This window comes from Dendrobates tinctorius, unplaced genomic scaffold (assembly GCF_039654945.1).
Source record: "Dendrobates tinctorius isolate UK_male_01 unplaced genomic scaffold, ASM3965494v1 ptg000082l, whole genome shotgun sequence".
Taxonomy (NCBI): domain Eukaryota; kingdom Metazoa; phylum Chordata; class Amphibia; order Anura; family Dendrobatidae; genus Dendrobates; species Dendrobates tinctorius.
In genome coordinates, this window is record NW_027361750.1 from 9,881,722 (window position 1) to 9,908,719 (window position 26,998).

Below are 26,998 nucleotides of genomic sequence, written 5' to 3' on the forward strand. Positions count from 1 at the left end.
AGTGCTCCATGCAGTAAAATGAAGCCCCCAAAGTGTGCCATGCAGTATAATGGACCCCCCATAGTGCGCCATGCAGTATAATGGATTTCCCCCATAGTGCTTCATTCAGTATAATGGACCCCCCCCCACAGTGCTCCATGCAGTATAATGGACCCCCCCCACACAGTGCTCCATGCAGTATAATGGACCCCCCCCACAGTGCTCCATGCAGTATAATGGACCCCCCCACAGTGCTCCATGCAGTATAATGGACCCCCCCCCACAGTGCTCCATACAGTATAATGGACCCCCCCCCCACAGTGCTCCATACAGTATAATGGACCCCCCCCACAGTGCTCCATGCAGTATAATGGACCCCCCCCACAGTGCTCCATGCAGTATAATGGACCCCCCATAGTGCGCCATGCAGTATAATGACCCCTCCCACAGTGCGCCATGCAGTATAATGACCCCTCCCACAGTGCGCCATGCAGTATAATGACCCCCCCCACAGTGCTCCATGCAGTATAATGGACCCCCCCACAGTGCTCCATGCAGTATAATGGACCCCCCCACAGTGCTCCATGCAGTATAATGAACCCCCCAAAGTGTGCCATGCAGTATAATGGACCCCCCCATAGTGCTTCATGCAGTATAATGGACCCCCCATAGTGCTCCATGCAGTATAATGGACCCCCCATAGTGCTCCATGCAGTATAATGGTCCCAAATTAAAACATAAAATACTCACCTCTACCCATTCCCGCACTGCTCTGGTCTCTCCACATCCCCTGCACATCTTGGCAGAGCGGGTGCGTTGTAATAACGTTATTGCGCCTGCTGCGCTGAGACGTCAGATGCAGGTGGAATGATGGGAAAGGGAGAGACAGCTGACACGCACTCCTCCATCATTGCTTTCATCAAGGATGCTGATATAGTTGACTGTGTGATGCCGGGTGGGAGACCCGCCTGACGTCGCGGGCCAGAGTTTGACATATGTGCTCTACAGTTAATTGTAAATAAAATGTTCATTTCTAGTACTTGGTTGAAAACCCTTTGTTGGCAATGACTGCCTGAAGTCTTGAACTCATGGACATCACCAGAGGATGTGTTTCCTCCTTTTGGATGCTCTGCTTCTGTCCTGTGTCACATCATCAATAAACACTAGTGACCCAGTGCCACTGGCAGCCATGCATGCCCAAGCCATCACACTGCCTCCGCCATGTTTTACAGATGATGTGGTATGCTTTGGATCATGAGCTGTACCACGCCTTCGCTATACTTTTCTCTTTCCATCATTCTGGTAGAGGTTGATCTTGGTTTCTTTTCACCATGGAGACTATTCTGCGATCATCCACCACTGTTGTCTTCCGTGGGCGCCCAGGTCTTTTTGCATTGATGAGTTCACCAGTGCTTTCTTTCTTTCTCAGGATGTACCAAACTGTAGATTTTGCGTCTCCTAATGTTGTAGCAATTTCTCGGATGGGTTTTTTCTGTCTTTGCAGCTTAAGGATGGCTTGTTTCACCTGCATGGAGAGCTCCTTTGACGGAATGTTTCCTTCACAGAAAAACCTTCCAAATCCAAGCACCACACCTCAAATCAACTCCAGGCCTTTTATCTGCTTAATTGAGAACGACATAACGAAGGGATTGCCCACACCTGTCCATGAAATAGCCTTGGGGTCAATTGTCCAATTACTTTTGGTCCCTTTAAAAACAGGGTGGCACATGTTAAGGAGCTGAAACTCCTAAACCCTTCATCCAATTTTAATGTGGATACCCTCAAATGAAAGCTGAAAGTCTGAACTTCAACTGCATCTGAATTGTTTTGTTTAAAATTCATTGTGGTAATGTCTAGAACCAAAATTAGTAAAATGTTGTCTGTCCAAATATATATGGACCTAACTGTAGAACACAGATTTGGTCCAAAAAAAAAAAAAAGAAAAAAAATACGGCAGCCTACTGTAGTTAGGAGACTTCATATGTTTAAAGAAAACGTATCTTAATTGCCCATTGTTTGCTAAAAGTGATTCAACACAAAAAAAATAAAAATAAATGTTAAAATAATATGTTTCCTTTTCCAAAAGTAAACAACATTGGCTGACTACTAAATCCACAAGAATGTCTCTGTTCTCAGATTAATGTTGAATAATTTGCGAATTCTTGGCAACGTTGCAACACAATTTTTTTTCAAGAGGGCCTTTGTTTTCCAATAAATTAATGCCAGTCTTTGAATGATGTCTGATGCCATTTAGGCAACAAAGCATAACATAGCTGTCACAATGAAAACAAAAGGGTATTTTAATTTCCCTAAAAATGAAGGAATATTATACATGCAATGTTGTGACCAGTGTCTCATACTGATCACACCATTTTTTTTTTTTTTACTATAAAGAGATATCAAAATCACAAGTCACCCATGTACATTTTGTAACAGAGGGATCACATGCTGCACATTACGTAAGATATGTTATTACCGTATGTGACTGAGAACGTCTCCGAGCAACAGTAATAAATGACAAAAAAAAAAAAAAGAACAGTGTTACTTTATTCGTTATTGGGCATCAGAATATGAAAAATGTGCTTGAATGTGTTTACCTATCAAAAATGTAAAGAAACGGTTGAAAATGGGGTAATGTTTTAACCCCTTCATGACCTTGGAATTTTTCATTTTTTGCCCCCTCCTTCCCAGAGCCATAACTTTTTTTTTTTTGGTCAATATGGCCGTTTGTGGGACGAGATGTACTTTTGAATGCCACCATCGATTTTACCTCTCCCCCCAAAAAAATGCAATTCCGCAACTGTATTTTTTTTTTATTGTACCATGTTCACTACAGGTTAAAACTGACCTGCCATTAGGATTTCCCAGGTCATTATGAGTTTGTAGATACCACACATGTCTAGGTTTTTTTTTTAATTTAAGTAGTGTAAAAAAAAAAAAATCCAAAAGTTTATTTAAAAAAAAAAAAAAGCACCATTTTCCGAGACTGCAGTCTCTCCATTTTTCGGGATCTGGGTTCTGGGTCTGAGTAAGGGCTTATTTTTTGCGCTGTGAGCTGTCATTTTTATTGATACCATTCTGGTGTAGATACAATGTTTTGATTGTCCGTTAACGCAACAAGCAAAAAAATGTAATTCTGCCATTTTGATTTTTTTCTCGTTACACTGCTTACCGATTGGATGAATTCTCTCTATATATTGATAGATCAGGCGATTCTGAAAGCGGCGGGACCAAATGTGTGTATTTTTAATTGTTTTATTTTGAATGGGGCAAAAGGGGGATGTTTGAACTTTTATATTTAATTTTACTATTTTTTATTTATTTAGTTTTTATACACTTGCTTCAATAGTCTCCATGGGAGCCTAGAAGCTGTGATCATTCGATCGCTTGTGCTACACATAACAGGGCTCTCTAATTTCTAAGTACCGTATGTTAGAAAATGACAAGTTTAATATTCCAATACAAGTGTAACACAATGGGAGTGCGTTAGATTATGGCAGACCTAGCTGCTGAAATGTCCTTTTTACAGCGATCAGCAAGCAAATACAATAAAACACACATAAAGAGTCTCGTAAAATGTCAGATCATCATGAAAAACACCGGAAAGCATTACACCATATGTGGGAATTCAGCACGAGTCCTTCACGTTTACCCAGCGTGGAACGATTGTGGAATGCTTTTTTTGGCATTCTGTTACATGCGAGAAATATTTGGCTTCATTTCACGTTGTTCTGACTCCAGAAATGGTACATTGCGTTTTCAGCACACTACAAAAGTCATGTTTCCGAGTTGATGTCAAATTCCACTGAAACAAATACAAATCTTTACAGGAAATGTTGTAGGGGAGCTCAGGAAACGACAGATTTCCCTGAAAGTGGTTGTAAATCTGATAAAAATATCTGCAGAGGACAAAACTGTCAAATTTCTCGTCTTAGGAACATCTTTTGTTCATCAGGCACATTTATCTGTAATGAGCCTCTGAGTGCCAGAATATACCTATAAGGGCGCAGTCAGACGGCCGTATAACATGGGCAACGATCACACAGAAATGTTCGGACTGGTCGTTGGCTCTCCTGACCGAGTGTGACAGCTGCATAGAAATACATGCTGTCAGGAGAGCTGCTGGCCAGTCTGAGCATTTCTATGTGATCATCGTGTGTGTTAAACTGCCGTCTGACTGCGCTGTGACATGGATGGTTGGGCGGCCAATGTCATTTCTTCCGAAATCTATATTTAGTGTACTATTAGACATTAGGGTCCCACATGGAGGTGAAGGGGCCACATAGGAAAAATGGGTAATGCTCTATGGTCTCTGGAAGCCGATCTCTGCACAAGTTCTCCGGAGCTGTACACTCTTCCTCGGGTTTAGGTTTACACACGTGAATTGCCTTTGTACGGTATGAACCTTGGACAGATGTAAACCTAATGTATTTACTTCCACTATCCTCCAATTTCAGCTTTCTTCTAGGTTAAAAGTACAGGCTGAAGCTTTCCTCCTGCACAGTATAAGGCTGACTACTCTCTAGCTGTGGATTCAGAAAATCAGAGGTGGAAAGAATCTGTTTCAGATTCTTATTTAGATATGTAAAAGTATAAGGGTCGATGACAGGTTAAATGGTTGCCTGACTGGTTAGAAAACTCCTTTTCTAATGTCCTATTACAGCACCAAAGGTTTAAATAGGAAGATTGGCATCCTTCATTAAAGCAGGGAGCCGCTTTAAATAGTGGATACCACTTTGCGATATCTAGTATGTCCATGCATTACACAAATGATGTGTGCAAATGGAACAAATGACTAGGAAATGATGCCTAAAAGAGCTGTGGACACTTAAGGCCCCGTCACACTAAGCGACTTACCAGCAATCCCGACACCGATATCAAGGTGTCAGGATCGCTAGTAAGTCGCTATGTGATCGCTGGTGAGCTGTCACACAGACAGCTTCACCAGCGATCAGCACAGCGACGCCAAGCGCCCGGCATCGCTGTAAAAAATAGAATCAAAATAAAAAATATAGTTATTCTCACCTTCCAACGTCCCATTCAGCCATCCTGCCTCTCTCCACGCTCCGGTCCCAGTGATCCTTTGCACGAATGACCGCGAGATGTCACGGTCTCGAGGGATAACAAAGTCTCGCGGTCATTCGTGCAAAGGATCACTGGGACCGTAGCGTGGAGAGAGGCAGGATGGCTGAACGGGACGTCGGAAGGTGAGTAACTATATTTTTTATTATTTTTTACACCTGATCGCTGGTCTCCCGCCTGTCACACACAGCGATGCGTGCTGGCTAGCAGGAGACCAGCGACCAAAGAAATGTCCAGAGGTTTCTTCCAGTGATCAAGCGATACCGGCAGTCACACATAGCGATCTCGCTGGTGAGATCGCTGTTACGTCACAAAAGTTGTGACTCAGCAGCGATCTCGCTACCGAGATCGCTTAGTGAGACGGGGCCTTTATACTCAACAAGTATCATGGTAAAAAGAAAGTTCTTCATTGCACGCTTTGACAAAATTGGCCTATGTCCACCTAATAGGAGCTGATCGAAAATATGTTACAGTAGGAAGTTTTACATCCCCATGCAGAGACCTTCTGGTGGTCATAGAATGAAGGAAGGATGTTCGTCACCATGAAACCACCTACTAACACATCTAATACCAACATAGGCAAACAAATTCAGAATTAGTATCACTGACTATTTCACTGTATTCAGTGCGTTACCTTCCATTATTCACAGACTGGTCGGGAAACTCTAGACCCCAACTCAACAGCTTCATAGACATATCCAAGAGGAGGCCGTCAAGTTTGGGTTAGGAAACCTGTGGCCAATGAGTGCATCATGGTCCAGAATCAGACCGTGACAGCACTATGTGGAAGTATTTTTGAGGCACTACATATAGATTATTTTGCCTGATTTTTTAACTATATACCTTTTGCCTCCATTGAAAAACAAGAAAGCCCCACTATTTTGCTCAAGGAACTTCATACACTGATATGGCACTGACTGTCGGGCGAGAGAGAATAACAATGCAGAAGCCTATCTTCACTAATTTCTGTCCCGTATCTATAAGAGGCCTTGAATTGTATTTCCTCCCATTTTTACCTTTACATATGATAAAAATGTAATGCAAATCCATATGGGCTTTTTATTTTATATATGTGGTTAAGCAGAATAGTATTTTTTCTAGAAAACAAAACAAAAATCTAACACAAAAAGAAAATCACATACGGTACATGTGTTACAAAGGGTAATGTCTCTTGTAGAGTGAGCATACCATGCATGGTTGTGCACAGCACAATTCTTAGAAATGTCAAGTGGTTCTCCATGATATGCCGTAGGGTAGGGAGTGTTATAAAATAAAGAAATAGGCCTTAATTACCACTTACATCTGATGCCACTCCGGTCACTGACGGTCCAGGAGTAAGGCACCGAGGTCCGTGTCCAGCTCAGCTGAAAGTCCAGTGCCAGCGAGAACGGCAGTACTGAGGCCGCCTGGAATTCAGAGGGTAAGTATTGCCTCTTTATTTTATAATATTTCCTACCCTAGGGCACATTTTTCAAGATCATGAACACCTCTTTAATTGAAATAGGATGCAAATGTAAAATATGCAAACTGGAGTAACATTTCCATTTAGCACATGATCTTTTAAACCTAGAGCAGAGTGAAAAAATTATTATTATTAAAATATCTCCACGCAACATGGGCATTCTTCATTCATATCTCTGCACACTTCCTTAACACAAGCCATATGAGTTTTGTTTTAGCAACTGCTTTGTAACTCAGCAAAATATAGAAACCCAGTTGTACAAATGGCCACATGAATGAAACACTTTGCATACTGAGTCATAGCTGACCGGCAGAGGAGACAACATCCTCATTGACACAAGATTAAAGAAGCCCTCCTCCTTCCATCAAAATTTGTATCCTCTTAACATATTGCAGTCATCATATTATAAAGCCCTGTGTACTTACAATTTCTCATTTTTCCCTTCTATAAAGTTAACTCTCTTTTCCATTAGGTCTATAAAATCACGTGATTAAAAATTGACTAGCTGAATCCTTCTAAGGCCAGGTTCACTTAGCGATAATGCAGACCGTTCAACGCATAGCGTTGACGGACTGCGTCTGCGCTAGCAGTGACAGACCCTCGAATGCTGCAGACCGTGTCCAAGGGTCTGTCACAGAATGACGGTACATCGCTAAAGCATGCCGCTTAGCACATGCGTCAGTGATGCGCCGTGTTATGGCAGTCTATGGCAGCGTTAACGGATGCATTACATCGCGTTAATGCCGCGGTGTAACGCAGTCCGTTAGACGGACTGCCATAACGCAATCTGAACCCTGCCTAAGCTCTAAGTAGAAACACTTTTCCCTGTATGAGTCATAAATCACTGCAAAAATCAATGGCAGTGGGAGGAGAGCGATGATAAATGCAGGGAAAAGAAACTTCATGTTTCTACATAGAGCAGAGAAAAGAGAAGTATTAGATTGGTAGAAAGGCAAAATGAGCAATTGTAAGTGCACAGTGCTATATAATCTGAAGACTGCAATATATTAAGAAGGATAAAAACTAGGAGGAGGGCTCCTTTAAAAGGACCATGTGCCTGTAATAAAACAGGAGTAGTATTTCTGCTTCCGCTTTAAAACCTCTTAAAAGCTGTCAATCATACTTGCTTCATTGGTATAAAGTAAAAAAAAAGTCAATGGATTTTTAAGAGTACGTTCCCTACTTTTTGCACTCTTACCAAAAGTATGTTAGCATTAGCAAGGGTCCATTTACACCAGGGGTGCACAACCTGCGGCCAGCGAAGTCATTCTGTGCTGCCACCAAACATATAGGATGAAAAATTTCCACAGTATAACTATATGTGAGTGGCCACACACAGAAGAGTAGTGTCAGTAGCTGAGGAACACGGATTGGCAAGTACTAATGGCGCACAGACTTTTCTGGATGCCTCATACATCAAAAGAATGTTTGGCACTCCAGCAAGTAGTATATAATTTAGACAGGTGGATGTCAGTGTCTGTGACTTACTCCAGTGTAGTTCAGAGCCGCCATCAGGACATTACTATCCTTTCTATTGTATGAGGCCCGGTGAGCAGAAGCAAACAGGGGGGGCTGGCCCAATCTCTTTTGCTTCTGCTAACCAGACCCCAAGGGCAGGGGTGGGTTATGGCGCACATCTCGTCGGTGCAGGGTGTTTTCCTGGAGCGCCATCGCTGTCAAAACAGCAGCTCAACTCCAGGGGAGCTCCCTCTGCCTCTTCTGTGACATGCTGGTGATGGGGTCTATGCAATGACATCATTGCGCAGGTGCTGGCATGTATGAGAGCCGCTAACTATCAGAAATGGATCTGCAGGGGACCGTATAAATAGTATGAAAAACTTTTTTTTTTTTTTAATAAAATGAATTAAATGCGAATGGGAAGGGCAAATCATCATGTATTGAGAGTGGGGGATGGGGGACAGACAGCAAATGATAATGTATTGAGGGTGGTGAGAGAGCAAATGATAATGAATTGAGGGTGGGGGACAGTCAGCAAATAATGATCAATTGGCGGTGGGGAGAAGACATGATGAATTGAAGAGCAAAATGATGGATTGAGGGGGGGGGTCTTGTTACTGTGTAGGGCGGCACCATGTCACTTTTTTGACATTTGATGTAGTGTACAAGTTGGGGAAAAAGTGGGGAATCTGCTCTAAATAACTGTGTGTTATTTTCTGCAAAGACGAGTCCTGGCTGGAAGAAGTAGAAAAGCAAAGATGAAGGACTTCAACTAGAGACGTCACTGGGGAGTCAATGTGTTTGCTGTACACTGACACTATGCACTGTATACTATGCACAGAGCACCTGTGTATATTGTCACTAGTGATCACTGTATTACCTGTACACTGACACTATATACAGAGCTCATGTGTACAATGTCACTGGTGATCCCTGCATTACCTGTGCACCATACACAATATACAGAGCTCCTGTGTATAATGTCACCGGTGAGTGGCAGTGCGGGTTCTGCTCAATTTTGGGAGACAGCAACCAAAATACAGAAGTCTGGAGGAGGCACGGCTACAGTCAGAAATTTCAACTACCCATCTCTCAGATGCCAGGTATCTAGCTGACAATCATAATGGAGATAATTCAGGATGCTCGCATTAGTCTTTAGCTACTTCAAATCCACAGATTTACAGATCCACAAACAGCTCACTGTCCCATAGGTTATATTGTAAAAAGTCACAAATTTACAGAAATTAGTGCCCACTATATACTAGACTTACATTCGGGGGCAGTGCTTGTAATTGCAAGAAGAATTGTACATACTGCAAATGACAGAAAAGTCGAACACCCCTATATGAAATTGAATTCATTCAGGGACACAAAGCCCCAAAAATTGGGATTGGAGCCGTATTCTGGTTTCATTTCAAAATGAAGAGGAACAGAAAATTTCTACTTGCAACCTGAAAATGTTACTATATAAAATATAATGGCAAGGGTGACCTGTTCTAACTGCAGCAAATAGCCAAGGGTGACCGGCGTTATATGCGAGGGTCGCTATGTTTTTTCCAGGATGTGCAAAGAAGAAGCATATAGAGGCCGTGGGAGTGCATTGAAGTCACAGGCATAGCTGTGGTTGCAATGCAAAATAAAAGTGAGTATTGGTCTTGGGCATACAGTGTGTCCAACGCAGATTTAAGAAAACATGTTCTGGGCATTTATTTTTGAAACAGACTACAGCAGTGTTCCCCTACTCCAGTCCTCAAGAGCCACCAACAGGTCATGTTTTCAGGATTTCCTTTAAAATTGCACAGGTGAGATCTGCTCACCTGCACAGGCAATAATTTCACCACCTGGGCGATACTAAGGAAATCCTTAAAACCTAACCTGTTGGTGGCTCTTGAGGACTGGAGTTGGGGAACACTGGACTACAGAATGGCAGCGGGGCAGTCAGTCTCCTCCCTGGCCCCAGGTTTTCCATGTGGCCACAGGTTCCTTTGTAAAAAACCCTGCAGCAGGGGTTTGGGGGTGTCAGTGTTGAGTTTGCAGGAGCAGATGGCTCTGCAAAAGCTCTGCCTGTGTGAGGGAACACAGAACCCAGCAGAACGAACTCCTGGCACCCTGCAGTGTGACACTGTGGTGCAGTCGCCCTCGGCAACCGAACGCACTTATGGACTGTCATGTTTCCCAGCTGCGATCCGGAGGATTCCGTGTGCTGTGTACTGTGTGAGTTTGGACATTAAAAACGTTTTTGCTTTGAACTTTGCTGGGTCACTGCCTCATCACTGCACAGCGTGGACACCGCTACACTACAGCAGAAATATGCATTCGCATAACTCAGAATTCAAACTAATTAGGAAGGACGGTTGTCTGGTGAGGAACTTGCAGAATGGTATTGTCTATTTGTAAGAGAGAATATTTGGCTCTTATTTTAAAGAGAATTTTCTTTAAACTTTAACCTTTGTAAAATCATTACGCAGAAATCATTAAGACGACGCCTTCTGGTCAACAAGAGACACAAAGGAAAAGACAATTACTGTATTTTGTTTTACGCGACTTACAAACAGGTGTGTAGTTTGAACCTTCTGGACCCGAGTACAAAATCTGTACCTGAGTCAACACCTAGTGAATACCATAAATGATATCATGCAGTGCTAATATATAGCCAGCTGTCAGGTCTGACACTGAACAGAGGGGATTTTGTGAAGACTGCAAAAATGGAATAAGACTGCGATCATTGACATAATGGATAGAGAATACACGTCATGCCTTACAAGCATGTAAGAAATTGTTCATAGTAACCAGACCACGTCACGGGCTGTGTCTGCAGCTACGGGCGTTTGTGATGACCGTTCCTGCTCAGATAAGGCGTCATCAGAGCTTGCTCAGGTGCTAACAAAGTGTCTGGTCGACAGCCGCGAGAAGCGAAACACATTTTTCGAGCACGCTGAAGACACTGTTAGCACCCGAGCATGCTCAGATAACACTTTAATCCAGCACATTCACTCATCACTGGTTGGAGTCCATAGGCGCACTGGGAATTATTGGATCAGTGTGATGTCCGCTGAGCAAATGGACAGCACAATGACAGAATAAATGGCCCTCCAAACGAGCCCTTCAAGTCCCAAAACGTGAAGGCTGTAATGCAATTGGCTGCTACTTCACTTCTTTTTCTGCTTTAATCACATTTAGGCTATGTTCACACTGAGTTTTTGCTGCGTTTTTTTTTTTTTTCTTTAATACAAATTAAAGCAGCTTATTTCCGTACCAGCAAAAACTATTAAATATAACATCTCTCATGCACACACTGCTTTTTTTCCTAACTGAATTGGAAAATAGCTGCATTTTTTAAATTGACAGTGTCAAATCTTCTAGCTTTTTATTCACCATGAGAAAGTACAAAAACGCTGAAAAATTTTTGCAACCATAGGGTTTTGCCGCTTTAATTTGTGTAAATTAAACATGTCCTGTAGACGAATGACATGTACAATTTGCACCAAATAACATAGCAAAACCTGCTTTTTGTAAGCAGCTTCCAAGAGAGGACGTTTTGCCTGAAGGAAAAAAATGCAGCAAAAACGCAACGTGTGAACATGGCATATGGCCAAATTCACACTACTGTATTTTTGGTAGAAAAAAAACAAAAAAAAACAAAACTACAGCACTTGGACAAATGTTAAGCAATTGGGCCATTCACATGTGCATTTTTTAATGGACTGAATTGGAAAAAATAAGCAGTAGCATGCACCATCTTGTTCCATAGGTCGCCCATCCTAGTCTATGAATACACAAAGCTGAAAATTGGATCCCATATGGATCAGCTGTAGCTTCTCACTTAGGCCTCTTTCACACATCAGTTTTTTGCCTTCAGGCGCGATCCGGCTTTTTTTGGAAAAAACGGATCCGGCAAAATGCAATGCCGGATCCGGTTTTTCCCCATTGACTTGCATTAGCGCCGGATCGTGCCGGATGGCATTGCGTTTCATCCGTTTTTTGCCGGATCCGGCAACTTGTCTCATTCCGGCGTCTTGAAAAAACGTCTACTGTAACTTTTTTTTGTCTCCGGCGAAAAAGCCGGAAGCGCCGGATCCGGCGCTTCCAGCTTTTTGCTACAATGAAAGTCTATGGGCGCCGGATCCAGAAAAAGACGGATCCAGCAACCGGATCCGGTTTTTTTAAGTTTGCGCATGCTCAGATCCAATTGGCCAGCCTCCAGGAACAGAGACGGATCCAGCAAAAAAACGGATCCGTTTCTACAGTTCTCCAAAATTTATGCCGGATCCGTTTTTTCTAAAAAAAGCCGGATCATGCCTGACGGCAAAAAACTGATGTGTGAAAGTAGCCTAAAGGATACATTGTACACCGTGCGCAGAATTATTAGGCAAGTTGTATTTGAGAGGATTCTTTTTATTATTGAATAACAACTATGTTCTCAATCAACCCAAAAGACTCAGATATCAAAGCTTAATATTTTTGGAAGATGGAGTTGGTTTTTTTTAGATTTGGCTATCTTAGGAGGATATCTGTTTGTGCAGGTAACTATTACAGTGCAGAATTATTAGGCAACTTAATAAAAACAAATATATACCCATCTCACTTGTTTATTTTCACCAGGTAAACCAATAGAGCAACACAAAATTTAGAAATAAACATTTCTGACATTCAAAAACAAAACAAAAAAAATCAATGACCAATATAGCCACCTTTCTTTACGATGACACTCAAAAGCCTTCCATCCATAGACTCTTGTCAGTTGCTTGATCTCTTTACAATCAACATTGCACGCCGCAGCCACCACAGCCTCCCAGACAATGTTCCGAGAGGTGTAATGTTTTCTCTCCCTGTAGATCTCACATTTTATGAGGGACCACAGGTTCTCTATGGCAGGGGTCCCCAACCACCGGTCCGCGGCCCAGCACCGGGCCGTTGCAGTGCCCTTGCCGGTCCGCGGACAGAAGGGGAGCCGGCGGCGGTGCAGCAGCTGATACTCACCCTGCATCCCGCGGCGGCTTCATCCAGCGCTAAGCGGTCACGTGTACCGCTCATTTAAGGTCATGAATATGGACGCCACTCCTCTCCCATAGGCGTGGCGTCCATATTCATAGACCTTAATGAGCGGTAGCACGTGACCGCTCCGCACAGGAGCTGAAGCGCCGCGAGATGCAGGGAGGGAAGTTCAGCGACGGGAAGGAAGGTCAGCGATGTGAGGGTAAGTATGATGGGGGAGCCGAGCGGAGCCATATATACAAGGGAGGCCGGGAGAGTGGGAGCGGAGAGCCATATATACAAGGGAGGCCGGGAGAGTGGGAGCGGAGAGCCATATATACAAGGGAGGCCGGGAGAGTGGGAGCGGAGCCATATATACAAGGGAGAGAGAGTGGGAGCGGAGCCATATATACAAGGGAGAGAGAGTGGGAGCGGAGCCATATATACAAGGGAGAGAGAGTGGGAGCGGAGCCATATATACAAGGGAGAGAGAGTGGGAGCGGAGCCATATATACAAGGGAGAGAGAGTGGGAGCGGAGCTATATATACAAGGGAGAGAGAGTGGGAGCGGAGCTATATATACAAGGGAGAGAGAGTGGGAGCGGAGCTATATATACAAGGGAGAGAGAGTGGGAGCGGAGCTATATATACAAGGGAGAGAGAGTGGGAGCGGAGCTATATATACAAGGGAGAGAGAGTGGGAGCGGAGCTATATATATATATATATATATATATATGAGGGAGAATGGGAGCGGAGCCATATATAAGGGAGAGTGGGAGCGGAGCCATATATACAGGATGGGACAGGGGAGCAGAGCCATGTATACAGGATGGGAAAGTGGGAGCAGAGCCATGTATACAAGGATGGGACAGGGGAGCCATACATACATTTTCTGATGATTAGAAAATAATCAGCATGTACAGAACTCCAGTACAATTTTTCTTAAGTGCTCAATGCTCCATTTCCTTGTAGGTTCCAATCATCATTAGCAGTGACGGCCATCAGTAGAAGTAGCCGGTGCTTTTTTTTTTATCAACACACTTCTTGCGACCCTGTTGGATATTTGCCATGAAACCCTTGATTGTTCGGTGATCACGCTTCAAAAGTTTGGCAATTTCAAGACTGCTGCATCCCTCTGCAAGGCATCTCACAATTTTTGACTTTTCAGAGTCCGTCAAATCTTTCTTCGGACCCATTTTCCCAAAGGAAAGGAAGTTGCCTAATAATTAAGCACACCTTATATAGGGTGTTGATGTCATTAGACCACACCCCTCCTCATTACAGAGATGCAAGTCACCTCATTTACATAATTGGCAGTTGGCTTTCAAGCCTATACAGCTTGGAGTAGGACAACATGCATAAAAAAGGATGATGTGATCAAATACTCATTGGCCTAATAATTCTGCACCCAGTGTAGTTCTTCACATAGAAAACAGAATTCGGTTTCCATGTTGCATGTAAGTCTTCTATTGATATGCGAAACATCTACATATTATAATTTATGCTGCTCTTCACACATCTGTTTTAGTCAAGGACCATCGATGAAAAGTACCAATAAGAGTCTATGGAAAAAAAAAAATGTACAGAGTACGGATGGCATCCGTGTATAACATTGCAGAGGATAAGAGAAGCGTCAATTTATTTATCCATCCGTGATGGTAAAAACAGACACATGGACCAAACACTGATGATACCAGTTCCAGTTTTTGCATGTGTGGAAAAACACTGACGTCTGAATGCCCACAATCCGGAAGAGCAGCGTTTTGGATACAGCTCACCTACGCTGCGTCCTAGACGCCATGCTCTACATAAGAAGCACGGTGGATGTGATTTACAGACATCTCATGCCCACTGTGCTTTTTACTGCTGCGTGAACTCACCTGCAGTGCGGATTTACAAACCGCAGCATGGCAATTATCTGCAGAGGATGCAAGTCTCCTCTGCGCAGTCTCAGCCATTCATTAGATGCGGCAAAACCGCCTGGTTCATTGAACACATGCGGATTTACCCACTTGATTAGAACTCAGGAAAAATACGCTGCAATATCCTGATTGTGGCCACATACCCTAAGGCGGTGTTCACAAGGTACAAAAACATTGCAGATTTTTCACTGTGTATTAGCTGGTGGAAAATTTGCTATGTTTTACAGTGCTAGGAAAACGCATGTGATTTTAAGAAATCTAATGGACATGATGCGAAATATATCCGCAGCATAAATTAACAGGAGCTGCAGTTTGAGCTCAGAAGCACGTCAATCTATGCTGCGCTTATAGGTACGAGTCTCACACCAGGACAAAAAGAAAAGTGAAAAAGCTTATAAAAATGCCAATAAAAATGCTGCAAAACTTTTACAAAATGCTGAGTGTGAATCCAGTCTTACGACTATTACAAAGCGCACAGTGCCTGCCCTGCTCGCCGTCACTTCACAAGTAATTTCAATGAAAATCCTGTCCTTCACTTGCTGTGTGCGCAATAGTGACACGAGATTAAAGAGACTGTTAGACTATTATGAAACTATTTTATCACGCAGCATGAATCATAAATTCATAGTAACGATTCCCACCCTAGCTCGCAGCAAGAAAAAAAAACTAAGATCTACTTGTAATCCAGCGTTTATGCCAATGAGGAAAACATTCTTCTTCCAGTGACCTCACATGAGGCCGGAATCCCCAGCGCAGCATATAAAGGCTAGATACAGATCAGCACACCTTTCCCATGGCCGCGTCCACAATCTACAGGGATAATACGGCAGCCCACGGCCGCGTCCACAATCTACAGGGATAATACGGCAGCCCACAATCTACAGGGATAATACGGCAGCCCACCCTGCCCACGGCCGCGTCCACAATCTACAGGGATAATACGGCAGCCCACCCTGCCCACGGCCGCGTCCACAATCTACAGGGATAATACGGCAGCCCACCCTGCCCACGGCCGCGTCCACAATCTACAGGGATAATACGGCAGCCCACCCTGCCCACGGCCGCGTCCACAATCTACAGGGATAATACGGCAGCCCACCCTGCCCGTGGCAGCGTCCACAATCTACAGGGATAATACGGCAGCCCACCCTGCCCGTGGCAGCGTCCACAATCTACAGGGATAATACGGCAGCCCACCCTGCCCGTGGCCGCGTCCACAATCTACAGGGATAATACGGCAGCCCACCCTGCCCGTGGCAGCGTCCACAATCTACAGGGATAATACGGCAGCCCACCCTGCCCGTGGCAGCGTCCACAATCTACAGGGATAATACGGCAGCCCACCCTGCCCGTGGCAGCGTCCACAATCTACAGGGATAATACGGCAGCTCACCCTGCCCGTGGCAGCGTCCACAATCTGTAGGGATAATACGGCAGCTCACCCTGCCCGTGGCAGCGTCCACAATCTGTAGGGATAATACGGCAGCTCACCCTGCCCGTGGCAGCGTCCACAATCTGTAGGGATAATACGGCAGCCCACCCTGCCCACGGCCACAATCTATAGGAATAATACATGAGTTGTAAGTTTTACTTCTAAAGTATATATTATTCATCCGTATTCTGAGATATTGGGTGGAAAACCCCCCACAAAACGCATCGTATAACACCAGAACCCCAGACGAAGATAGCGGGAAAGCCTGGTGTCATTCACGCAATACTATCTCTCACCCAAATAATTAGTGTTAGTAACATGCAGCAGATGAAGGAACAAGTTCCGATTTTTTTGCTAGTTGGAAAGTGACTGCATACATCAGACGGTGTTCACACTAAACGCGGAGACATTTTTAGGAATAGTGATGGCGATTGGGGGCAGCTTTGCTATATTTTGACCAAGCGCCAGTCCCAATACGTTCCCTCTTGGTATATTATAAACTTTTCACGCCATATAACAAGGTATGGGATTACACCCGGGGCTTCTAGCCGCTTTCCCCTTCTTATTTCCCTCAGTCCTTCTACACCCACTATAACTTTCCCAAACTTGAAGTAGATCACCTCCCGCATCTGATATTCGGAGCAGCCTCCTACTTGTTCCTCCTTAGTAGGACGCAGTTGTGGAAATCCCAGCTCCAGGCTCCTTCTCCCAGCGGTGACTTTCCCGGAGCAGAGCGGGTAATGGAGCGTTACATACCGTGCAGGCGCCGGAGGTCAGCTGGGGAGGTCTGCCCGGGGCTTCCTCTTCCCTGGCTCGGCACTGTGCTCAGTGCTCTCTGCACTGTGCTGTCTGACGTGTCAGCAGACTCCTCCTGTGAGCGGCTGAGCCCGCACCGAGCGCTGCCGGCGGTCTGCTCGCAGCCGTCACATGGTTCCTGTTACATTTGCTTCAGGTCCAGGAAGTTTGAGCTAAGAATATAAAACCTGGCCGGGACTTCACATGAACTCTCACAAATTCCAAGCAGTGGCAGGCACGGACCTGGGAAAGGGGACACAGTGGAAAGTAGGATAGCAAAGCTGAATAAGTTACTAAACTCTAAAGCGGGCTCACACAGATCGAAGGAGCTACAGAGATGGGACTGTAGAAACTGGCGCCTGGAGGGTCTCTACACATAACAGAGGAGCTGCCATGGCAGGGGAAAGAATTCCTCCTAACATCCAATACGTGGTCACACTAGGGTCTCATTCAGACAGCCAGGATTTTTCTCAGGTGTAAAAACATGGCCCGATTAGTGTTTGGTCGGTCTCTGTTTTCACCATCAGTGTTTGGTCGGTCTCTGTTTTCACCATCAGTGTTTGGTCGGTCTCTGTTTTTACCATCAGTGTTTGGTCGGTCTCTGTTTTCACCATCAGTGTTTGGTCGGTCTCTGTTTTCACCATCAGTGTTTGGTCGGTCTCTGTTTTCACCATCAGTGTTTGGTCGGTCTCTGTTTTCACCATCAGTGTTTGGTCGGTCTCTGTTTTTACCATCAGTGTTTGGTCGGTCTCTGTTTTTACCATCAGTGTTTGGTCGGTCTCTGTTTTTACCATCAGTGTTTGGTCGGTCTCTGTTTTCACCATCAGTGTTTGGTCGGTCTCTGTTTTCACCATCAGTGTTTGGTCGGTCTCTGTTTTCACCATCAGTGTTTGGTCGGTCTCTGTTTTCACCATCAGTGTTTGGTCGGTCTCTGTTTTTACCATCAGTGTTTGGTCGGTCTCTGTTTTCACCATCAGTGTTTGGTCGGTCTCTGTTTTTACCATCAGTGTTTGGTCGGTCTCTGTTTTCACCATCAGTGTTTGGTCGGTCTCTGTTTTTACCATCAGTGTTTGGTCGGTCTCTGTTTTTACCATCAGTGTTTGGTCGGTCTCTGTTTTTACCATCAGTGTTTCATCAGTGATTTTCACGTATTAAAAAATAAATACATTGTAGAGCTTCTGCTATACATTACAATGTTATCACAGGCAGCATACAGACAGTACACTGATACCTTCATTGTTCTGTCCGTGATTTTCCTAGACTTGTATGGGGAATTTTGATCCATGATGCAAATCAAAACGGACATCTGTGATTTTTATGTTGTGTAAAACACAGACATGTGAACAGCATCATAAACTATAATGGGTACATGTGATATCTGTGAAAAACACACGTGTAAAATGGACGTCTGAATGAGGCTTAAGTTCAGATGGCCGTATTTCACAGTCCATGTACAGCCCACAAGGCCTGGACCAACGCAGACTAAGGGTACGTGCACACGCTGCGGAATCCGCTGCGGATTAATCTGCACGGATTTTGCAAAAACCGCAGATAATCCGCAGGTCAAAAGACCTGCGGATTATCTGCGGTTTGGTCCTGCGGATTCACTATCTCCACAATGGTGGAGATAGGAACCCGCAGCGGTTTCCGCAGAAAGAATTGACATGCAATTCTTTCTGCGGATTCAAAACCGCAGCAAATCCGCGCGAATTTTTCCGCAGCGACGGCACAGCGGTTTTTTTTTCCCATTCATTTGAATGGTACTGTACACCGCAGCTAAAACTGCTGCGTGTGCACGCAGCCTTAAAGCCTGACAGGCACACATCAGGCTGTGAGATCAAGTCAGGCCGGGGTCACACTAACCGACGCAAAATACGATCCGTATTTTACATGCGTAATACGGATGAATGGCCCCTAAACAGTGCTCCGTATGTCATCCGTAATCAAGGCGTGGTCGCGTATTTTGCGCATGTCAGCATCCGTATGGCATCCGTATGGCGAGATTTTTTCGCCGGCTTGCAAAATGGACATATAATGGAGCCATATGACAGGGTTTCTAACAGAAACCAAAGAATAGATATAGACACATAGAATGCATATATATATATATATATATATATATGTCATTGAGGCAAACATATTACATATATATATATTTCATAGAGTTCTTCATAGCAGAATAACCGCTAATTCAATTGCAGGCTTCTGTCAAATCATTCCCCAACCCGACATGAAATGACAAATGGTTTACATACAGTAAACCATTTCATTTCATGTTTTTTTATATGCCCCTGACTAATAATTAGATGAGGGTTTGTGTGCAAAATTTAGGAGGTGTAGGTTGTTATTTTAAGGGGTTAATTAGTTGTAAAAAATGCGTGGGCTCCCGCTGTAATTTGTCAACCAGAGAGGTTAAGCAGGTGAGTGAGGGCAGATTTTAATAGCCATGAGAGGGACCATTGTTTTTGGCCCCCCTGGCTACAAAATTCTGCCCCCAGACACCCCAGAAATGGTGCATCTATAAGATGTGCCAATTCTGGCACTTATCCTCTCTATTCCCATTGCCCTGTAGCAGTGGCGAATGGGTTAATATAACAAAGGGTTAATGTCAACATTTGATTGTAAGGTGACAATAAGCCGATTAATAATGGAGAGGTGTCAATAAGACAACGAACCATTATTAACCCTATACTAAGAAAGGGTTAAAAACCACACACAGACATTAATTAAAAAGTCATTTAATGAAATAAATACACCATGTTTTTGACAAATTTTTATTAGTCTGGTAATCCCAAAAAAAACATGACCTGCAAAAAAAATAACATAAAAAATCACCAATATCCTTACCTCGCCGCCGTTCAGTCATGTCCCATGCTGCAATCCATCAGAAGGGGTTAAATAGTTTATGAGGACCGGTGCTAATGCGACCAGCCTCACTGTAATCTACTAATAAAATGAATTGATTCAGCTCTGCGCAGCCTCAATGGCTGCCTGTAGATGATCTAATTACCGTGGGAAAGTTTCTGACTTTTTTCCCACGGTCATTAGTTCATCTATAGGCAGCCATTGAGGCTGCAGAGCTGAATCAATTCATTTTGTAGTAGATTACAGTGAGGCTGGTCACATTAGCACCCTTCCTCATTGTAAACTATTTAACCCCTTCTGATGGATTGCAGCATGGGACATGACTGAACGGCGGAGAGGTAAGGATATTGGTGATTTTTTTATGTTTTTTTGGGATTACCAGACTAATAAAAATTTGTCAAAAACTTGGTGTATTTATTTCATTAAATGACTTTTTAATTAATGTCTGTGTGAGGGTTAAAAACCATTCTTAGTATAGGGTTAATAATGGATCGATGTCTTATTGACACCTCTATTATTAATCAGCTTAATGTCACCTTACAATCGAATGGCAACATTAACCCTTTGTTATATTAACCCATTCGCCACCCCTACAGGGCAATGGGAATAGAGAGGATAAGTGCCAGAATTGGCGCATCTTATAGATGCGCCATTTCTGGGGTGTCTGGGGCCAGATTTTTGTAGCCGGGGGGGCCAAAAACAATGGTCCCTCTCATGGCTATTAAAATCTGCCCTCACTCACCTGCTTAACCTCTCTGGTTGACAAATTACAGCGGAAGCCCACGCATTTTTTTACAATGAATTAACCCCTTAAAACAACACCTACACCTCCCAAATTTTGCACACAAACCCTCATCTAATTATTAGTCAGGGACATGCACTGAATTGCCGGCTTTTCTAAAAGACACCGGGTGCATATTTCTCGCAAGTCACATGTGTGGTCCGTGTGTAATCCGTATTTTTTGTGCACCCATAGACTTGCATTGGCGTTCTACGGGCGTAGTACGCTGACAATCGCAGCATGCTGCGATTGGCACGGACCGTAGAATACGGACGAGAAATTTACAGCTGTTGCGAGCTGCCCCATACAGAATCATTTGTCCGTGTATAATGCGTGCTTTTAACGCCTCTCACTCGTCCGTATTCCTCTCTAGTGTGACCCCGGCCTCAGGAGAAAACACGGTTAATCCAGGCACACTGGTCTGTATTGTATAAGTCTGAACCTGGCCTTAGGACTTTTTCAGATGTCCTTGATCATGAGTCAGGAGTTGCACGGCCAGTCCGTGCATTGTGATCCCAAATCGGACCCATGACCACGGACATCTGAAAGTGCACAAAGGACGGTACGCAGGTCACTTGCAGCAACTTTTCACTAGGATCGCAGAATGGGAACATTAGGCAGCTCTTATGTGGACAAGCACAATTGCAAACATGATTCGTCCAAATGGTTAAGACAAGCACTGACGAACTCTGATCACGGCCAATTAATCTCAATGAAATCTACAGCAGCACCAAAGTTTATACAGAGGGAAGGAGCTCCCACTGCAAGTTCCCAAAAAACTTTTTTTTTTTTTTTTTACAGTGTGCATTACAGAGCTGCACTAGTGTATGTGTCATGGTGGCAGACCACACAACCGCTTGGGGCCTATAGTGAGAGGTGAAGGGACACCGAAAAGCTTCTTATGTCTCCCAACAATTGTCTTGTAGCTGTCACTAGGGGACTCGCTGGATAAACTGCCACAAAGTATAAGGGATCATTCAAACGTCTGATTTTCTCACATACGAGAAGAATGGACTGATCATTTTGATCAGAGTGTCATCAGTTTTTCTGGGATCTAAGGGGTAAGGTTTCTCCTTGTGGGGAGTGACATGCCAGGTCTGACAGGCCAGTATGAGGAGACTCTAACGCCTTAGGCTACTTTCACACATCAGGTTTTCGGCGTCAGGCGCGATCCGGCGTCGTGCCGGAATGCCGGATCCGGCAAATGTTTTGTAAAACCTGATGTGCCGGATCCGGTTTTCTGCCGGATCCGTCTTGTTCTTGACATACAAAACCGGATCCGTCTCATCCGGTTCATCCGTTTTTCTATCCGTTTTTCGACGGATTACGCCGGATCTGGTTTTTAAAATTGACCCTTGTGGCCTTCCGAACGGGATTGGCTACTGGAAAACTATATATAGCATGTTCCTACAGCCCTTCTTTGACAGGTTGTAGAGGAGAAAGTGCAGGTTGGAGAGAAGAGCAAGTTACTGGCGAAGATGGATGTTGTCATTGGAAATATTACCACTAGAAGTTCTGTGACGGTTTCAGTAATGAGGGACAATTTTGCACTATACTTTATGTCACCTCAAGGCAGAGTACACTGGCAGGATGACAGAGTGTGAAAGATTTGTGCCCTAACCAAACTTGTGTACCTTCTGTACCAACAGTATATACCTTTGCCAACCAAAGTTGGCTATCTTGTCATGGTCTTACTATTTTTAGCTTTAGGCCACAGGTGTGTACCTGGTTGTGTTTTATGCAAAGTATTTCACCTTTTAACAAAAGTTGTGTACATTGTTAGGAAATCACCAACAATAAACACAACTTTTCAGGTGAAATACTTTGCTTCAAACACAACCAGGAACACAACTGTGGCAAAAAGCTAAAATTTACCCACAGTTATATACCTGGTTTTGAATACCTTTTTACCTTTTAAATACCCTGTATTTAACCTTTTTTTTAAACATATTTCGCCGCAGAAAGAAATGACAGACAACCAGTGTAAACAATAATTTAACTTTTATTTAAAATATTTTTTTTTGTGTAAGCTGTTTTTAAAGTTAAAAAAACTTTTTTAATAATGGTTTGAAACCAACCAAATGGGCATTTTTATTACAAAAAAAACATTATAACTCGGTGTAGTGTGGGGTGGAAATACTGCTGGAGGGGCTGCGGGACACTTCGACAATGGGAGTGTGGAGAGAGGACTGGGATCGTGGTGGGGAAGGAACAGTAAGAGGTGATGGTGTGGAAAAAGCTACAGAATGGGTGGACATGTGGGAGGCAGAAGAGGTGGTGGGCGGTGGAGTGGAGGGTTGGGCAGGGACTGTAGGAGCAGATGATGTTGATGGAAAGTTGTATGGGGAAGGAGTTTGGTACGGGGAAGGAGTTTGGTACGGGGCAGGTTGCTGGAAGTGGGGAGATGTCTGGTACTGGGGAGGTTGCTGGTACTGGGAAGGTTGCTGGTACTGGTGAGGTTGCTGGTATGTAATAGGAGGGGGAGGATGGAAAGTGGCTGGAGGGGGTGCAGATGTAATAGGAGGGGGAGGATGGAAAGTGGCTGGAGGGGGTGCAGATGTAATAGGAGGGGGAGGATGGAAAGTGGCTGGAGGGGGTGCAGGTGGAGGAACTACAGTGGTGGGAGGTGGAGGTTGGGAGGTAACCTGCTGTAGAGCACCGTGGCACGAATGCATTACATGCATCTGCTGGGTAGGAGATAGTGTTGCCATGCGCTCCACAACAGACCTGAAAAAGGTGTGGTTTGGCGAAGATCTTGCTTCTGAATGCATGGTTTGCAGAAGTGTCTTCACCTCCAGAATGCTGGAGTTGATCTGCTGAAAGCCTGCGGAGATTTGCTCTGACAAGACTTTTAGACAGTTCTGGAAAGATGCATTCAGATGCAAGAACTCTGGCGCATAACTCTTTTCCTGACCCCTCTGCCGCTGCCGCCCAGTACCCGCAGGTGTACTAGAGGTGGCAGGGGCAGAAGGGTGGGGTAAAGGGAAAGCGATCTCCTCACCAGCAGCTTCATGTAATGTAGGCGGCCACGATGCTCCCGTGCTGGTGGATGGGACAGATGGGTCGAATGTGTGGGAAGGTGCAGATGTACCGGGGCGGTCGAAGTGTCCCTCGGTGCCGGTCTCCTCAGGGATCGCCTCAGAAGGGTCCAATCGTGCAGGCTCCCGAGTGCTGCTCACCGTGCTGTGGAATAAAGAGAAAAAAAAACAATTAAAATACTGACATGGTATGGCCCTGGCTGAAAAAAAAAAGTTACATCTAACATTTTTTTTCACATGTGGTGTGTAATATTTACCTTCTAGTGACCATTGTTTCCCGGAGGAACGACAGGGCTTGTGCGTACTTGTACTTGCTCCTGCGTCCTCCAGATCCACTCGGGGCCCGCATCTCTTTATTGAACTCCTTCTTGAAACGATCCCTCACAGACCGCCACCGATTCACAATTCTGTTCCCTGAAACGAGAAAGGAGTGGTTAGTATACAACATCAGTGTTTCACAAACTCCAGTCCTCATGGTCCCCAGGGGTCATGTTTTCAGGATTTCCATAGTAAATAGAAATCCTGAACACATGATCCGTGGGGACCACGAGGACTGGAGTTCGGGAAACACTGGTTTACATCAAGCAACCGGTACTGTATATACTTACGCTCTTTAATCTGGGCCCGAACATCGAGGTCCTCCCAGCGGCCCACAAGGAGCGAACAGATTTCCTCCCAGAGTCGTCGGGTAACGATAAGGTCAGCGTGGCGGCGGTCAGCCATATTCCAGAGCGGCTCCCTTTCTCTGACGAGATCGATGAGGTGGTCCACATCGAGTCCTACATCCTCACCGTCAGAGTCGGGAGCACGCTGTGAAGGCTGTTAAAGAAAAAGACAAAAATAACATAATTAGCCTCCACAAAAGAAATGAAATAAAAAGTGCAAAAAAACAAAGCAAAAATATTTATACTTACACGCTGGTGACCGCCGCGTTGCTGTCGCCGACGACCCTGGGAGGCACTGCGAGGACCTCTTGGCCGAGCACCAGATTGGGAAGACTAGAGAAGAAAACAAAAAATGTTATGTCTTTGGATGTAGGCATTTGTTTGCTGTGTGTGGTCTGCAGAACATTGTTTTCTATGTGTTGTGTGTAGTGTGATGTTGTGTTTCTGCGTTTGATGCAAAAAACTTACCAATTGTGAGCCCACTCCAGGTGTCTGTCCACCCCTTCCTTCTTCTTCTGGGAGCTCCTCTTCATCTTGTGAATCCTGTTTTGAAATAAAAGGCAATGAATAGACATATATTACAGAGATGATGGATTTTGGAAATAAAAACTTACCGTCAAATGCTGACGATGCGAGGGAGGGCTCCCAGAAGATGATGTGCTGTCTTCCTGGTGGCCACACTCCATGCCTGTGGGTGGTGTTCCAGCTGCTGCCATTGCTGCTGCTGCTGCTGCATCTATTGGGCGGCTGTTGAATAAAGAGAAACAAAGGGCCAATGAATATCTTGATATTCAATAGCCCTAGTTTGGAGGAATGGGGGATTTGATAATTACCGTCTCTCATCTGCTGCTGGCCTCCCCTCCTCAGCATGTTCCATTTGCTGCTCCATTTGGGGTGGTGGTGGTGCTGATGGTGCTGCAGTGGTCTCCTGCCTTCTCCTGCTGCGCTTGGTTGCTTTCTTGGGTGGCATGTTGGGTGTGGCTGTGGGTCCCACTGTCTTGCTTTTATATATGTCTTGTGGGCAGAGCTACTGAGCATGCTCAGACCAAAAAAACCGGATCCGGCCACCGGATCCGGCTTTCGCCGGATCAGGCGCATTGCGGCGCTCATAGGCTTTCATTGTGTGAAAAAGACGGACGCGCCGGATCCGGCGTGTCCGGCTTTTTCGCCGGAGACAAAAAACGTTACAGTAGCCGTTTTTTCCAGACGCCGGATCGCGACACATTGCCGGATCCGGCGAAAACCAGATGAAGCGCATGGCCATCCGGCGCGATCCGGCGCAAATGCAAGTCAATGGGGGGGAAACCGGATCCGGCATTGCATTTCGCCGGATCCGGTTTCTGTCAAAAGCGCCGGATCGCGCCTGACGGCGAAAACCTGATGTGTGAAAGAGGCCTAAGGCATCTTTCACACATCAGGTTTTCGCCGTCAGGCGCGATCCGGCGCTTTTGACAAAAAACGGATCCGGCGAAATGCAATGCCGGATCCGGTTCCCCCCCATTGACTTGCATTTGCGCCGGATGGCCATGCGTTTCATCCGGTTTTCGCCGGATCCGGCAATGTGTCGCGATCCGGCGTCTGGAAAAAACGGCTACTGTAACGTTTTTTGTCTCCGGCGAAAAAGCCGGACACGCCGGATCCGGCGCGTCCGGCTTTTTCAAACAATGAAAGCCTATGAGCGCAGAAATGCGCCGGATCCGTTTTTTTTGGTCTGAGCATGCTCAGTAGCTCTGCCCACAGCACACATATATAAAAGCATGACAGTGGGAACCTCAGCCACACCCAACATGCCACCCAAGACAGCAACCAGGCGCAGGAGAAGGCAGGAGACCACTGCAGCAGCACCATCAGCACCACCACCACCCCAAATGGAGCAGCATGCTGAACAACGGGAGGGGAGTCCAGCAGCAGATGAGAGACGGTAATTATCAAATCCCCCATTCCTCCAAACTAGGGCCATGGAATATCAAGATATTCATTGCCCCTTTGTTTCTCTTTATTCAACAGCCGCCCAAGAGATGCAGCAGCAACAGTGGCAGGACTGGAAGCACTGGCAGCAGCAGTACCACCACCCACAGGCATGGAGTCTGGCCAGCAGGAAGACAGCACATCTTCTTCTGGGAGCCCTCCCTCGCATTGTCAGCGTTTGACGGTAAGTTTTTATTTCCAAAATCCATCATCTCTGTAATATATGTCTATTTATTGCCTTTTATTTCAAAACAGGATTCACAAGATGAAGAGGAGCTCCCAGAAGAAGAAGGAAGGGGTGGACAGACACCTGGAGTGGGCTCACAATTGGTAAGTTTTTTGCATCAAACGCAGAAACACAACATCACACTACACACAACACATAGAAAACAATGTTCTGCAGACCACACACAGCAAACAAATGCCTACATCCAAAGACATAACATTTTTTGTTTTCTTCTCTAGTCTTCCCAATCTGGTGCTCGGCCAAGAGGTCCTCGCAGTGCCTCCCAGGGTCGTCGGCGACAGCAACGCGGCGGTCACCAGCGTGTAAGTATAAATATTTTTGCTTTGTTT

General features: G+C 45.0%; 1 protein-coding gene across 2 annotated transcripts in view; it reads right to left on the reverse strand.

Annotated features, from left to right (window-relative positions):
• SGK3 (serum/glucocorticoid regulated kinase family member 3) overlaps positions 1-17,281 on the reverse strand; it is an 82,273-nt gene extending 64,992 nt beyond the window's left edge. The window contains exon 1 of one of the 2 annotated variants that reach the window (XM_073583893.1): positions 17,067-17,281. The gene's annotated coding sequence lies outside the window, so the exon portion shown is untranslated. Of the gene's footprint in view, positions 1-16,930 lie in introns of both variants that reach the window. The other variant, XM_073583894.1, reaches the window with a different exon arrangement.
• Between the last annotated feature and the right edge of the window lie 9,717 nt (positions 17,282-26,998).